Source organism: Heterodontus francisci, chromosome 2 (genome assembly GCF_036365525.1).
Source record: "Heterodontus francisci isolate sHetFra1 chromosome 2, sHetFra1.hap1, whole genome shotgun sequence".
In the NCBI taxonomy this organism is placed as follows: domain Eukaryota; kingdom Metazoa; phylum Chordata; class Chondrichthyes; order Heterodontiformes; family Heterodontidae; genus Heterodontus; species Heterodontus francisci.
In genome coordinates this window covers 222,710,807-222,726,090 of record NC_090372.1, presented here as the reverse complement: position 1 = coordinate 222,726,090, position 15,284 = coordinate 222,710,807, and the positions used below count along the sequence as shown (strand labels likewise).

The following is a 15,284-nucleotide window of genomic DNA, read 5'->3' as shown; positions in this document are numbered from 1 at the left end:
GGGAGAGAGAGAGAGAGTTCACTCAGACAGGGGGAAAGAGCGAGAGCGGAGACGGAGTATAAAGAGACCGGGAGAGAGAGAGGTCACTCAGACAGGGGGAAAGAGCGAGAGCGGAGACGGAGTATAAAGAGACCGGGAGAGAGAGAGCGGGATTTCACTCGGACAGGGGGAAAGAGCGAGAGCGGAGACGGAGTATAAAGAGACCGGGAGAGAGAGAGAGAGTTCACTCAGACAGGGGGAAAGAGCGAGAGCGGAGACGGAGTATAAAGAGACCGGGAGAGAGAGAGAGAGTTCACTCAGACAGGGGGAAAGAGCGAGAGCGGAGACGGAGTATAAAGAGACCGGGAGAGAGAGAGAGAGAGTTCACTCAGACAGGGGGAAAGAGCGAGAGCGGAGACGGAGTATAAAGAGACCGGGAGAGAGAGAGGTCACTCAGACAGGGGGAAAGAGCGAGAGCGGAGACAGAGTATAAAGAGACCGGGAGAGAGAGAGCGGGATTTCACTCGGACAGGGGGAAAGAGCGAGAGCGGAGACGGAGTATAAAGAGACCGGGAGAGAGAGAGCGGGATTTCACTCGGACAGGGGGAAAGAGCGAGAGCGGAGACGGAGTATAAAGAGACCGGGAGAGAGAGAGGTCACTCAGACAGGGGGAAAGAGCGAGAGCGGAGACGGAGTATAAAGAGACCGGGAGAGAGAGAGCGGGATTTCACTCGGACAGGGGGAAAGAGCGAGAGCGGAGACGGAGTATAAAGAGACCGGGAGAGAGAGAGAGAGTTCACTCAGACAGGGGGAAAGAGCGAGAGCGGAGACGGAGTATAAAGAGACCGGGAGAGAGAGAGGTCACTCAGACAGGGGGAAAGAGCGAGAGCGGAGACGGAGTATAAAGAGACCAGGAGAGAGAGAGAGGTCACTCAGACAGGGGGAAAGAGCGAGAGCGGAGACGGAGTATAAAGAGACCGGGAGAGAGAGAGGTCACTCAGACAGGGGGAAAGAGCGAGATCGGAGACGGAGTATAAAGAGACCGGGAGAGAGAGAGAGAGGTCACTCAGACAGGGGGAAAGAGCGAGAGCGGAGACGGAGTATAAAGAGACCGGGAGAGAGAGAGAGAGTTCACTCAGATAGGGGGAAAGAGCGAGAGCGGAGACGGAGTATAAAGAGACCGGGAGAGAGAGAGCGGGATTTCACTCGGACAGCACTCGAGATTTGTAAAATCGTCAACAGTGACATCACAGGAAAGCTGCAAGGCAATTGGTTGGTGAGTCACAGCTGTTTGGAAATAACTGTAAATTGCTGGGTTTGTAAATTAAGGTCTACAGTTCTTTTTTAAGATAGTAAGGAGTGTTTGTTTTCGAGATTTAATGCTCCTGGTGTCAGTAATCTAATTTTTGCATAATTTAAGGGAGTAAAAACAGAGTGAAAAAAACAAAGAGTGACATCACAGGAAAACTGTCGGTTCATTGGTTGGTAAGTAACTGCTAATTTGAATTACCTATTCGAAAGTGATTTCAGATTAAAGGTGAATAGGAGAAATATTTCACAGATTAAAAACTAAAGACCCGTCGGAAATTTAAAAAACAAATTAAAATCTAATTAAATAAAATAGAGATGCCGGGCCAGGGGATGTGTTGTACCTGCATGATGTGGGAGCTGGTGGACCCCATTGTGGTGCCTTGTGACCACATCTGTAGCAAGTGTCGACTGCTTGAGGAACCCGGGCTCAGAGTTGATGAGCTGGAGTCTGAGCTTCGGACACTGTGACACATCAGGGAGGGGGAGAGTTACCTGGACGCTGTGTTTCAGGAGACAGTCACACCCTTTAGATTAACTACTTTGAATTTGGCCAGTGGTCAGGGACAGAAAGGTGTGACTATGAGTGAGGCAGGTAGAGGGGTCCAGGAGGTAGTGTTGCAGAAGCCTCAGCCCTTGTCATTGTCCAACAGGTTCGTGATTCTTGCTCCCTGTGTGGACGAGAGCAGGGACTGTAGGGAGGATGTGCAAACTGACCACAGCACCGTGGTACAGGGAGCCATTCAAGTGGGGGGAGAAAAGAGAAATGTAGTCATCATCGGGGATAGTGTAGTTAGGGGCATAGATACTGTTCTCTGTGGCCAGGATCGAGAGTCCCGAAGGCTGTGTTGCCTACCTGGTGCCAGGGTTCAGGATATCTCATCTGGGCTGCAGAGGAACTTGGAGTGGGAAGGGAAAGATCCAGTTGTCATGGTCCACGTAGGTACCAACGATACAGGTAGAATGAGGATAGAGGTTCTGCTGAGGGAAAATGAGCAGCTAGGGGCTAAATTAAAAAGCAGAACCAAAAAGGTAATAATCTCTGGATTCCTATCTGAGCCACGAGCAAATTGGCAAAGGGTCAATAAGATTAAAGAGGTAAATGCATGGTTCAAAGATTGATGTGGGAGAAATGGGTTCGAATTCGTGGGTCACTGGCACCAGTACTGGGGAAGGAGCGAGCTGTTCTGATGGGACGGGCTCCACCTGAATCATGCTGGGACCAGAGTTCTGGTGAATCACAGAACAAGGGCTGTAGATAGGGCTTTAAACAAAATAGTGGGGGGGAGGGTTCAGTTACATAAAAAACAGGAAGTTAAAGGAGAAGGTAGGAGTGCAGGTTAGTGGTGAGGCTGATTGTTATCTAACTGCAAGAAGTATACTGGTTCAGAACAAAGAACAAAGAACAAAGAACAGTACAGCACAGGAACAGGCCATTCGGCCCTCCAAGCCTGCGCCTATCTTGATGCCTGCCTAAACTAAAACCTTCTGCACTTCCGGGAATCGTATCCCTCTATTCCCATCCTATTCATGTATTTGTCAAGATGCCTCTTAAACGTCATTATCGTACCTGCTTCCACCATCTCCCCCGGCAGCAAATTCCAGGCACTCACCACCCTCTGTGTAAAGAACTTGCCTCGCACATCCCCTCTAAACTTTGCCCCTCGCACCTTAAACCTATGTCCCCCTAGTAACTGACTCTTGCACCCTGGGAAAAAGCTTCTGACTATCCACTCTGTCCATGCCGCTCATAACTTTGTAAACCTCTATCATGTTGCCCCTCCACCTCCGTCGTTCCAGTGAAAACAATCCGAGTTTTCCAACCTCTCCTCATAGCTAATGCCCTCCAGACCAGGCAACATCCTGGTAAACCTCCTCTGTACCCTCTCCAAAGCATCCATGTCCTTCTGGTAGTGTGGCGACCAGAATTGCACGCAATATTCTAAGTGTGGCCTAACTAAAGTTCTGTACAGCTGCAGCATGACTTGCCAATTTTTATACTCTATGCCCCGACCGATGAAGGCAAGCATGCCATATGCCTTCTTGACTACCTTATCCACCTGCGTTGCCGCTTTCAGTGACCTGTGGACCTGTACACCCAGATCTCTCTGCCTGTCAATACTCCTAAGCGTTCTGCCATTCAATGTATACTTTCCACCTGCATTAGACCTTCCAAAATGCATTACCTCACAGTTGTCCGGATTAAACTCCATCTGCCATTTCTCCGCCCAAGTCTCCAACCGATCTATATCCTGCTGTATCCTCTGACAATCCTTATCATTATCCGCAACTCCACCAACCTTTGTGTCGTCCGCAAACTTACCAATCAGACCAGCTACATTTTCCTCCAAGTCATTTATGTATACTACAAAGAGCAAAGGTCCCAGCACTGATCCCTGCGGAACACCACTAGTCACATCCCTCCATTCAGAAAAACACCCTTCCACTGCTACCCTCTGTCTTCTTTCACAGAGCCAGTTCTGTATCCATCTTGCCAGCTCACCTCTGATCCCAAGTGACTTCACCTTTTGTACCAGTCTACCATGAGGGACTTTACTGAAGGCTTTACTGAAGTCCATATAGATAACATCCACTGCCCTTCCTTCATCAATCATCTTTGTCACTTCCTTAAAAAACTCAATCAAATTAGTGAGACACGACCTCCCCTTCACAAAACCATGCTGTCTCTCGCGAATAAGTTTATTTGTTTCCAAATGGGAGTAAATCCTGTCCCGAAGAATCCTCTCGAATAATTTCCCCACCACTGACGTAAGGCTCACCGGCCTATAATTTCCTGGATTATCCTTGAAACCCTTCTTAGACAACGGAACAACATTGGCTATTCTCCAATCCTCTGGGACCTCACCTGCAGCCAATGAGGATACAAAGATTTCTGTCAAGGCCCCAGCAATTTCTTCCCTTGCCTCCCTCAGTATTCTGGGGTAGATCCCATCCGGCCCTGGGGACTTATCTACCTTAATGGTTTGCAAGACACCCAACACCACCTCCTTTTTGATAATGAGATGACTGAGACTATCTACACTCCCTTCCCTCGGCTCATCATCCACCAAGTCCTTCTCCTTGGTGAATACTGATGCAAAGTACTCATTTAGCACCTCGCCCATTTCCTCTGGCTCCACACATAGATTCCCATCTCTGTCCTTGAGTGGGCCAACCCTTTCCCTGGTTACCCTCTTGCTCTTTGTATGTGTAAACAAGCCTTGGGATTATCCTTAATCCTGTTTGCCAATGACTTTTCATTACCCCTTTTGGCCCTCCTGACTCCTTGCTTAAGTTCCTTTCTACTGTCTTTATATTCCTCAAGGGATTCGTCTGTTCCTCGCCTTCCGGCCCTTACGAATGCTTCCTTTTTCTTTTTGACGAGGCTCACAACATCCCTCGTTATCCAAGGTTCCTGAAACTTGCCAAACTTATCCTTCTTCCTCACAGGAACATGCTGGTCCTGGATTCTAGTCAACTGACGTTTGAAAGACTCCCACATGTCAGATGTTGATTTACCCTCAAACAGCCGCCCCCAATCTAAATTTTTTATTTTTATTTTATTTATTTTTTTTAGCGATACAACACTGAAACAGGTCCTTCGGCCCACCGAGTCTGTGCTGACCAACAACCACCCAGTTATACTAACCTTACAGTAATACCATATTCCCTACCACCTACCTACACTAGCAATGGCCAATTTACAAATTCTATATACAAATGCAATTTACAAGTCATTGGCTGTGGGAGGAAACCGGAGCACCCGGCGAAAACCCACGCAGACACAGGGAGAACTTACAAACTGCACACAGGCAGTGCCCAGAATCGAACCTGGGTCCCTGGAGTTGTGAGGCTGCAGTGCTAACCACTGCGCCACTGTGACACCCTCAGTTCTTCAGTTCCTGCCTAATATTGTTATTATTCGCCTTCCCCCAATTTAGCACCTTCACCCATGGACTACTCTTATCCTTATCCACAAGTACCTTTAAACTTACGGAATTATGGTCACTGCTCCCGAAATGCTCCCCCACTGAAACTTCCACCACCTGGTGGGGCTCATTTCCCCAATACCAGGTCCAGTACGGCCCCATCCCTAGTTGGACTATTTACATACTGTTTCAAAAAGCCCTCCTGGATGCTCCTTACAAATTCTGCCCCATCCAAGCCCCTTGCACTAAGTGAGTCACAGTCAATATAGGGGAAGTTAAAATCACCCATCACCACAACCCTGTTACCTTTACATCTTTCCAAAATCTGTCTACATATCTGCTCCTCTACCTCCTGCTGGCTGTTGGGAGGCCTGTAGAAAACCCCCAACATCGTGACTGCACCCTTCCTATTCCTGAGCTCCACCCATATTGCCTCGCTGCATGATCCCTCCGAGGTGTCCACCCACAGTACAGCTGTGATATTCTTCTGGTTAAATCAGAAGAGAGAAATAATAAACAGGTGAATAAAGCATCAGTGCTGAGGGACAGGTTAGGGGGTATAGCCCAAATAAGAGTTCTATATACAAATGCACGGAGTGTAAGGAATAAACTAGATGAACTGCAGGCGCAAATTCAAATGGAAGATTATGATGTGGTGGCCATTGTGGAGACGTGGCTGCAGGATGGTCGGGACTGGGAACTAAATATACCTGGTTATAAAGTTTACAGGAGAGACAGGGAAAATAGCAGAGGGGGTGGAGTAGCCTTACTGATTAGAAATAATATCACCTCATTGGTGAGGGAGGATATAATGAGGGGAAAACACCTTTTGGGTGGAATTGAGGAAGAGAAAAGGATCTAAAACTGTAATAGGTGTTGTCTATAGACCCCCTGGTAGCAGTTCTGAGGCGTTAGATTGTATAAATGCACAAATTAGGCAAGTGTGTAACAAAGGCAGAGTAGTATTAATGGGGGATTTTAACTTCCACATAGATTGGGAGAGGCAGACTAACACCTGTCAGAAAGGTAGTGAATTTCTGGAATGTGTCCGGGATAGTTTCCTACAGTAATATGTCCTAGATGTAACAAGGGGACAGGCAATATTAGATTTAGTTATGAGTAATGAGCCAAATTTAATTAGTAGCCTAACTGTGCGTGAACATTTATCAGATAGTGATCACAACATGATCGAATTCAAGGTAGTGTTTGAAAGTGAAAAGCACGAATCAGCGACTAGAATTTTAGACTTGGGTAAGGTTGACTTTACTGGGATGAGACAGAGACTGTCCACGGTAAACTGGGTAGATCTGTTAATGGGTCAAACGACTGAAGAACAGTGGAGAATATTTAAAGAAACATTTAATGAAATACAGAGCGAGTATATACCCCTGAGAGGAAAAAGCTCCACTTCACAGAAAAAACAGCCATGGACAACTAAAGAGATTAGGGATTAGCATAAAACAAAAAGAAAGGGCTTACAAAAATGCAAAATGCAGCACAGATCCAGCCGAATGGGATCGATACAAAGACCAGCAAAGGGTCACAAAGCAGCTTATAAGAGCTACTAAAAGAGATTATGAAAGGAAACTTGCAACGGACATCAAAATCAATAAAAATAAATTTTATAGTTACATAAAGGGAAAGCGGGTGGTCAAGAGCAAAGTAGGCCCACTAAAAGCTGAAACTGGAGATATTGTCATTGATAATGGGGAAATGGCAGACATGTTGAACAATTACTTTGCCTCAGTATTTACAGTTGAAAAGGAGGATAACTTGCTGGAAGTCCCGAAAATAGCAGGTAGGGGACAGGGATTTAATACAATTAACCTAAGTAAAACAAGGAAATTACTTGAACTAAAGAGTGAGAAATCCCCAGGACCTGACGGTTTCCATCCGAGGGTGTTAAAGGAAGTAGGGGAGCACATTGTAGATGCCCTAACTGTAGTCTTTCAGAGTTCCCTAGATTCAGGAGTGGTCCCTCTGGATTGGAAAGTTGTACATGTCACTCCACTTTTTAAGAAGGGTGAAAGGGGGAACCAAGGAAATTACAGACCAGTTAGCCTGACATCTGTGGTGGGCAAGTTGCTGGAGTCTATAATCAAGGATAGGGTGACTGAACACCTAGAAAAATTTCAGTTAATCAGGGACAGCCAGCATGGATTCATGACGGGAAGGTCATGCCTGACAAATCTCATTGAGTTTTTTGAAGAGGTGACTAAGGTAGTGGACAGGGGAATGTCTATGGATGTTATTTATATGGACTTCCAGAAGGCAGTTGATAAAGTCCCACATAAGAGACTGTTAACTAAGGTAGCAGTCCATGGAGTTGAGGGCAAATTATTGACATGGTTAGAAAGTTGGTTGAGTAGTAGACGACAGAGAGTGGGGATAATGGGTAAGTACTCTGATTGGCAGGATGTGACTAGTGGTGTCCATCAGGGATCTGTGTTGGGGCCTCAATTATTCACATTATTCATTAACGACTTGGATGATGGCATAGTAAGTCATATATTCAAATTTGCTGATGATACAAAGTTAGGTGGCATTGTAGACAGTCTAGATTGTAGCATAAAATTGCAGAGATATTGACAGACTAGGTGAATGGGCAAAACTGTGGCAGATGGATTTCAATGCGGGCAAGTGTGAGATTATCCATTTTGGACCAAAAAAGGATAGAGCAGGATACTTTCTAAATGGGAAGAGGTTAAGTACAGTGGATGTCCAAAGAGACTTGGGGGTTCAGGTGCATAGATCTTTAAAATGCCTCGAGCAAGTGCAGAAAATAATCAAAAAGACTAATGGAATGCTAGCCTTTATATCGAGAGGATTGGAGTATAAAGACACAGAGGTTATGCTGCAGCTGTACAAAACCCTGGTTAGACCCCACTTGGAGTACTGTGAGCAGTTCTGGGCACCACACCTTAGGAAGGATATATTGGTCTTGGAGGGAGTGTAACGTAGGTTTACAAGAATGATACCTGGACTACAGGGGTTTAGTTACGAGGAGAGATTACACAAATTAGGCCTGTTTTCACTAGAATTTAGAAGGTTAAGGGGTGATCTGATCGAAGTCTTCAAGATATTAACAGGAAAAGACAGGCTAGATAAAGATAAACTCTTTCCACTGGTTGGAGATTCTAAAACTAGGGGGCAGAGTCTAAAAATTAGGACCAGACCGTTCAGGAGAGATGTTAGGAGGCACTTCTTCACACAAAGGGTGGTAGAGGTTTGGAACTCTCTCCCACAAACAGCAGTTGAAGCTAGAACAGTTTTCATTTTAAATCTGAGATAGATAGATTTTTGTTCAGCAAAGATATTAAGGGATATGGGCCAAAGGCAGGTATATGGAGTTAGGCCGCGGATCAGCCATGATCTCATTGAATGGTGGGATAGGCATGAGGGGCTGAATGGCCTACTCCTGTTCCTATATTCCTATGTTCCTATCCCTCTTTCAGAACAGGACTGGACCCCATTACCCTGTAGGTCGACAACAAGGTTACTCAGAGAACAGATTCGAATGAGACAAGAAGATATTAAGAAGCAAACAGCAAACAGACAGATCATTGTAAAATGCTGAGCAAAGATTAACACATTGATCTGGGGGTGAGTTACAGACTGGAATCGAATCAAGGTGTTTGGGGGGCTGCATATATTGAATAACAGATAAGCAGGAGTGAGGTAGAGGGTGGAATCTAATCAAGAGATTCGGAGGGTTTACAAAGAGAATAACAGATACCTGGCAGTGAGTTATAGGCAGGAATCTAAGCATGGGGTTTAGAAGATCTATATATAGAGTAGCAGATACCTGGGAATGAGTTACAGACTGGAATCTAATCGAGGGGGTTGAGCGGGTTATCTCTAGACTAACAGGCACCTGGGAATCAGTCACAGGCTGGAATCTAATCATAGTATAGCTGCATCATAACCTCCCTGCTCTTATATTCTATGCCTCAGCTAATAAAGGCAAGTATTCCATATGCCCTTCTCACCACCTTATCTACCTGTGCTGCTGCCTTCAGTGATCTATGGACAAGTACACCAAGGTCCCTCTGACTCACTGTACTTCCTCGGGTCAGAAATGGTCAGGACCTTGGTGTACTTGTCCATAGATCACTGAAGGCAGCAGCACAGGTAGATAAGGTGGTTAGGAAGGTATATGGGATACTTGCCTTTATTAGCCGAGGCATAGAATATAAGAGCAGGGAGGTTATGATGGAGCTGTATAAAACGCTGGTTAGGCCACAGCTGGAGTACTGTGTACAGTTCTGGTCACCACACTGTAGGAAGGATGTGATTGCACTGAAGAGGGTGCAGAGGAGATTCACCAGGATGTTGCCTGGGCTGGAGCATTTCAGCTATGAAGAGAGTCTGGATAGGCTAGGGTTGTTTTCCTTGGAGCAGAGAAGGCTGAGGGGGACATGATTGAGGTATACAAAATTATGAGGGGCATTGATAGGATAGATAGGAAGAAACTTTTTCCCTTAGCGGAGGGGTCAAGAACCAGGGGGCATAGATTTAAGGTAAGGGGCAGGAGGTTTAGAGGGGATTTGAGGAAAATTATTTTCACCCAGAGAGTGGTTGGAATCTGGAACGCACTGCCTGAAGGGGTGGTAGAGGCAGGAACCCTCACAACATTTAAGAATTATTTAGATGAGCACTTGAAACGCCATAGTATACAAGGCTCCGGGTCAAGTGCTGGAAAATGGGATTAGAATAGATAGGTGCTTGATGGCCAGCACAGACACGATGGGCCGAAGGGCCTGTTTCTGTGCTGTAAAACTCTATGACTCTAAACGAGTTAATTAAGGAAAATCAGCTTGGATTTCTTAAGGGAAAATCATGTTTAACTAACCGAATGGAGTTTTTTGAGGAGGTAACAGGGAGGGTTGATGAGGGCAATGTGGTGGATGTGGTGTACATGGATTTTCAGAAGCATTTGGTACAGTGGCACATAACAGACATGTGAGCAAACTTGTAGCTCATGAAATAAAAGGGATGGTAGCAACATGGATACAAAATTGGCTGAGTGACAGGAAACAGAGTAGTGGTTAATGGATGTTTTTCGGGCTGGAAGAAGGTTTGTAGTGGAGTTCCCAGGGATCATTGTTCGGATAAAAAAAGAAATGCTGGAAATAGTCAGCAGATCTGGCAGCATCTGTGGAGAGAAAAGCAGAGTTACCGTTTCAGGTCAGTGACCCTTCAGAACTGGCAAATATTAGAAATGTAAAAGGTTATGAGCAAGTAAAGTGGGGGTGGGGCAAGAGATAACAAAGGAGAAGGTGTAGGTAGGACAAGGTCACAGAATAGCTGACCAGAAGGTCATTGAGCAAAGATATGTTAATGGTGTGTTGAAAGACAAAGCATTAGTACAGAAAGGGTGTTAATGGACTGAAAATTGAACAGCCACAAGTACAAACATGAAAAAGGTGCGTAAGCAAACTGAACAAACTAAGATGAAATAAAATAAAATAAACACAAAAAAAATTTTAAAAAAGGAAAAAGAAAAAATAACTAAAAATAAAAGTAAAATGGGTGTGTTCCGCTCAGTCCGCAAGCAGGACCCTGAGCTTCCGGTTGCTGGCCATTTCAACACTCCCCCCTGCTCTCATGCTCACATCTCTATCCTGGGATTGCTGCAGTGTTCCAGTGAACATCAACGCAAGTTCGAGGAACAGCATCTCATTTACTGATTAGGCACACTACAGCCTGCCGGACTGAACACTGAGTTCAATAATTTCAGAGCATGACGGGCCCCCCGTTTTACTTTTATTTTCCTTTCTGTACTAATGCTTTGTCTTTCAACACACCATTAACATATCTTTGCTCCATGACCTTCTGGTCAGCTATTCTGTGACCTTGTCCTATCTACACCTTCTCCTTTGTTATCTCTTGCCCCACCCCCACTTTACTTGCTTATAACCTTTTACATTTCTAATATTTTCCAGTTCTGAAGAAGGGTCACTGACCTGAAACATTAACTCTGCTTCTCTCTCCACAGATGCTGCCAGACCTGCTGAGTGTTTCCAGCATTTCTTGTTTTTATTTCAGATTTCCAGCATCTGCAGTATTTTGCTTTTAATCAGTGTTGGGATCCTTGCTTTTCCCGATATATATTAATGACCTAACCTTGGTGTACAGGGCATAATTTCAAAGTTTGCAGATGATATGAAACTTTGTGAACTGTGAAGAGGATAGTACAGTTCTGACAATAGATTGGAGAAGTTAGGACTGTTTTCCTTGGAGAAGAGAAGACTGAGAGGTGATTTATAGAGTCATAGAGTCGTACAGCATAGAAACAGGCCCTTCGGCCCACCACGTCCATGCCGACCATAATGCCTATCTATACTAATCTCACCTGCCTGCATTAATTCCATATCCCTCTATGCCTTGCTCATTCAAGTACCTGTCCAGATGCCTCTTAAATGTTGCTACTGTTCCTGCCTCCACCACCTCCTCAGGCAGCTCATTCCAGATACCCACTACTCTTTGTGTGAAATATTTACCCCTTTGATCCCCTTTAAACCTCCTCCGTCTCACCTTACATCTATGCCCTCTAGTTTTAGTCACCCCTACCATGGGAAACAGACTCTGGCTATCTACCTTATCTATGCCCCTCATAATTTTATATACCTCGATCATGTCCCCTCTCAGCCTCCTTCGCTCCAGGGAAAACAGACCCAGCCTATCCAATCTCTCTTTATAACTCAAGCCCTCCAAACCAGCCAACATCTTTGTGAATCTTTTCTGCACCCTCTCTAGCTTAATCACATCTTTCCTGTAGTGCGGCGACCAGAACTGCACACAGTACTCCGAATGCGGCCTAACCAACGTTATGTACAACTGTAATATGACGTCCCAACTCTTGTACTCAATGTCTCGGCCGATGAAGGCAAGCATGCCATACGCCTTCTTCACCACCCTGTCTACCTGCGTTGCCACTTTCAGGGAACTATGTACTTGCACCCCAAGGTTTCTCTGCTCAACAACACTCCCCAGGGCCCTGCCATTCACTGTATATGTCCTGCCCTGGTTTAACTTCCGAAATTGCATCACTTCACACTTGTCTGCGTTAAATTCCATTTGCCAATCCCTTACCCACTTTCCCAGTTGATCTATATCCTGTTGTAACCTTAGACAACCTTCTTCACTACCCACTATATCACCAATTTTGGTGTCATCTGCAAACTTACTAATCATGCCCCTTACATTCACATCCAAGTCATTAATATATATGACAAACAACAGGGGGCCCAGCACCGATCCCTGCGGCACACCACTGGTCACCGGCCTCCAATCTGAAAAACAGCCCTCCACAACCACCCTCTGCCTCCTATCACCAAGCCAATTTTGAATCCAATTGGCTAGCTCACCCTGGATCCCATGTGTTTGAACTTTCTGGACCAGCCGACCATGTGGGACCTTGTCAAAGGCCTTGCTAAAGTCCATGTAGACAACGTCCATCGTCCTGCCCTTGTCAATCCTCTTGGTCACCTCCTCAAAAAACTCAAATTCGTGAGACATGATTTCCCACACACAAAGCCATGCTGACTATCCCTAATCAGACCATGCCTTTCCAAATGCATATAAATCCCGTCTCTCAGAATCCCTTCCAATAACTTTCCCACCACTGATGTAAGGCTCACCGGCCTGTAGTTCCCTGGCTTATCCCTGCTGCCCTTCTTAAATAAAGGTACAACATTAGCTATCCTCCAGTCTTCCGGTACCTCACCTGTGGCTAACGATAATACAAAAATCTCCGCCAGGGCCCCAGCAATCTCCTCCCTTGCTTCCCATAGCATCCTAGGATACACCTGGTCAGGCCCTGGGGATTTATCCACCTTAATGTGCTTCAACACCTCCTCCTTTGTAATGTTGATATGCTCCAGGATATCGCTGTTCCCTCCCTTGAACTCACTAGCTTCCATGACCTTCTCCACGGTAAATACGGACAAGAAATTTTCATTTAAGACCTCGCCCATTTCCCATGGCTCCACACATAGATTACCACGCTGATCCTTAAGGGGACCTACTCTCTCCCTAGCTACCCTTTTACTCTTAATATATTTTTTGAATCTTTTAGGATTCTCCTTTATCTTATTTGCCAGGGAAATCTCATGGCCCCTTTTTGCCCTCATAATTTCCTTAACTGTACTCCTACATCCCCTATACTCCTCGAGGAACTCACTCGATCCCAGCTGTCTATACCTGACATATGTCTCCTTCTTTGTCCTGACCGGACCCTCAATATCCCTCGTCAACCAAGGTTCCCTAAACTTGCCAGCCTTGCCCTTCCATCTAACAGGAACATGCCGGCCCTGAACTCTTCCTATCTCACTTTTAAAAGCCTCCCACTTGCCATCAAAATTGTCTGATACCATCGAAATTAGCCTTCCCCCAATTTAGGACTTCAATCTGAGGACCAGTCCTATCCTTTTCCATAACTATCTTGAAGCTAATAGAGTTATGGTCACTGGTCCCAAAGTGCTCCCCCACTGACACATCAACCACCTGCCCAGCCTCATTTCCTAAGAGGAGGTCGAGTGTAGCCCCTTCTCTAGTAGGGCCATCCACATACTGTTTCAGAAAACTATCCTGGACACACTTAACAAATTCTTCCCCATCTGATCCCTTAGCAGTAAGTCAGTCCCAGTCAATTTAGGGAAGTTAAAATCACTGACTATTACAACCCTATAATTCCTACACCTATCTGTGATTTCCCTACATATATGCTCCTCCACTTCCCTCTGACTATTGGGGGGCCTATAGTATAATCCCATCAGAGTGATCACCCCTTTCTTATTTCTAAGTTCTACCCATATGCCCTCGCTGGACATTCCACCCGGGATATCCTCTCTCAGTACTGCTGTGATGTCCTCCCTAATCAATAGTGCAACTCCCCCTCCTCTCTCTCTGTCTCTCTCTCTTTCTCTACCTCTCTCTCTCTCTGCCTCTCTCTCTCTACCTCTCTCTCTATGCCTCTCTCTGTTTCTCTGTCTCACTCTCCCTCACGCTTTCTTTGTGTGCCTCTCATTCTCTGTCTCTCTCTCTCTGTCTCTCTCCATCTCTGTCTCTGTCTCTCTCTCTCTCTTTGTCTTTCTGTCTGTAGCCTATCGCTAACACTGGTCCTGGTCCTGGTCCTGGTCCTGGTCCTGGTCCTGGTCCTGGTCCTAGTCCTGGTCCTGGTCCTGGTCCGGACGTTTACTCTGGGTATCAACAACTGAAAGCTACCAAATTAATATTCACACATAGCACTTTTATTCAGCGTTTCAAAATCTTATTTTCAGCAGAGATTATACTCACACGACCACTTAAGCTAGGTTACTGAGGTTCATCCAAGAGTCGGAACGGAAGAGATGATCAGTCCTCCCCTTCCGAATCTCCAAGTAGCTCACACGACTACTTAGTCCTGAGCTAGATAGCCAGCACTTTGGAGCACGCTTTCTTATACCCTTCTTCCTGCATGCTGCCTGCATGATCAGCTCGGGATGGGCCGGACCTGACTACCCGATGTACACTGATTGGTCGGTCAGCTGTTCCTAACGCCGCGGGTGCTCTACGTCAGTCACACTCGGTCAACCTTTCACCGGTTTTGTTATCTGCTTATTTTTGGTAGCCTCATCCCTCAAGCTTTGACCACATTGCATAGTCATTTCTCTGTTCTCCAGCCCTTGTCAGATAACAAGGCATTACTTCACTCCGCTGACCACCTGGTCTCCAAGCAACCAGCCCACGTGGCGCATAAGTTAGAAACTTAGCAGTAAGTTTAGACATGTCTTCATCAAACTTCTCAGTATTAGCATATCCACTTCCCCTTTACTGTCCAGTTAAAACACATTGCTGTCTCAGCATATCCTACTTCCCTGCTGTGGACGTGTTCACACTTGTAGCCGCACACATTATTTCCCCACATAACAGGTCACGTACAGTTCACGGGTTGGATGGTGGTTGCCTACAGATCACTCTCCCTCTCTCTCTGGCTCTCTCTCTTTCTGGCTCTCTCTCTCTTTCAGTCTCTCTCTCTCTCTCTCTCTCAGTCTCTCTCTCTCTTTCAGTCTCTCTCTCTCTCTC

General features: G+C 45.8%; 1 protein-coding gene across 1 annotated transcript in view; it reads right to left on the bottom strand.

The window, feature by feature from the left end:
- The window catches only part of LOC137351657 (protein rapunzel-like), a 29,778-nt gene extending 15,120 nt beyond the window's left edge, over positions 1 to 14,658 (bottom strand). Inside the window, exon 1 of the mRNA XM_068016331.1 lies at positions 14,517 to 14,658. The gene's annotated coding sequence lies outside the window, so the exon portion shown is untranslated. The remainder of the gene's footprint in view (positions 1 to 14,516) is intronic.
- Between the last annotated feature and the right edge of the window lie 626 nt (positions 14,659 to 15,284).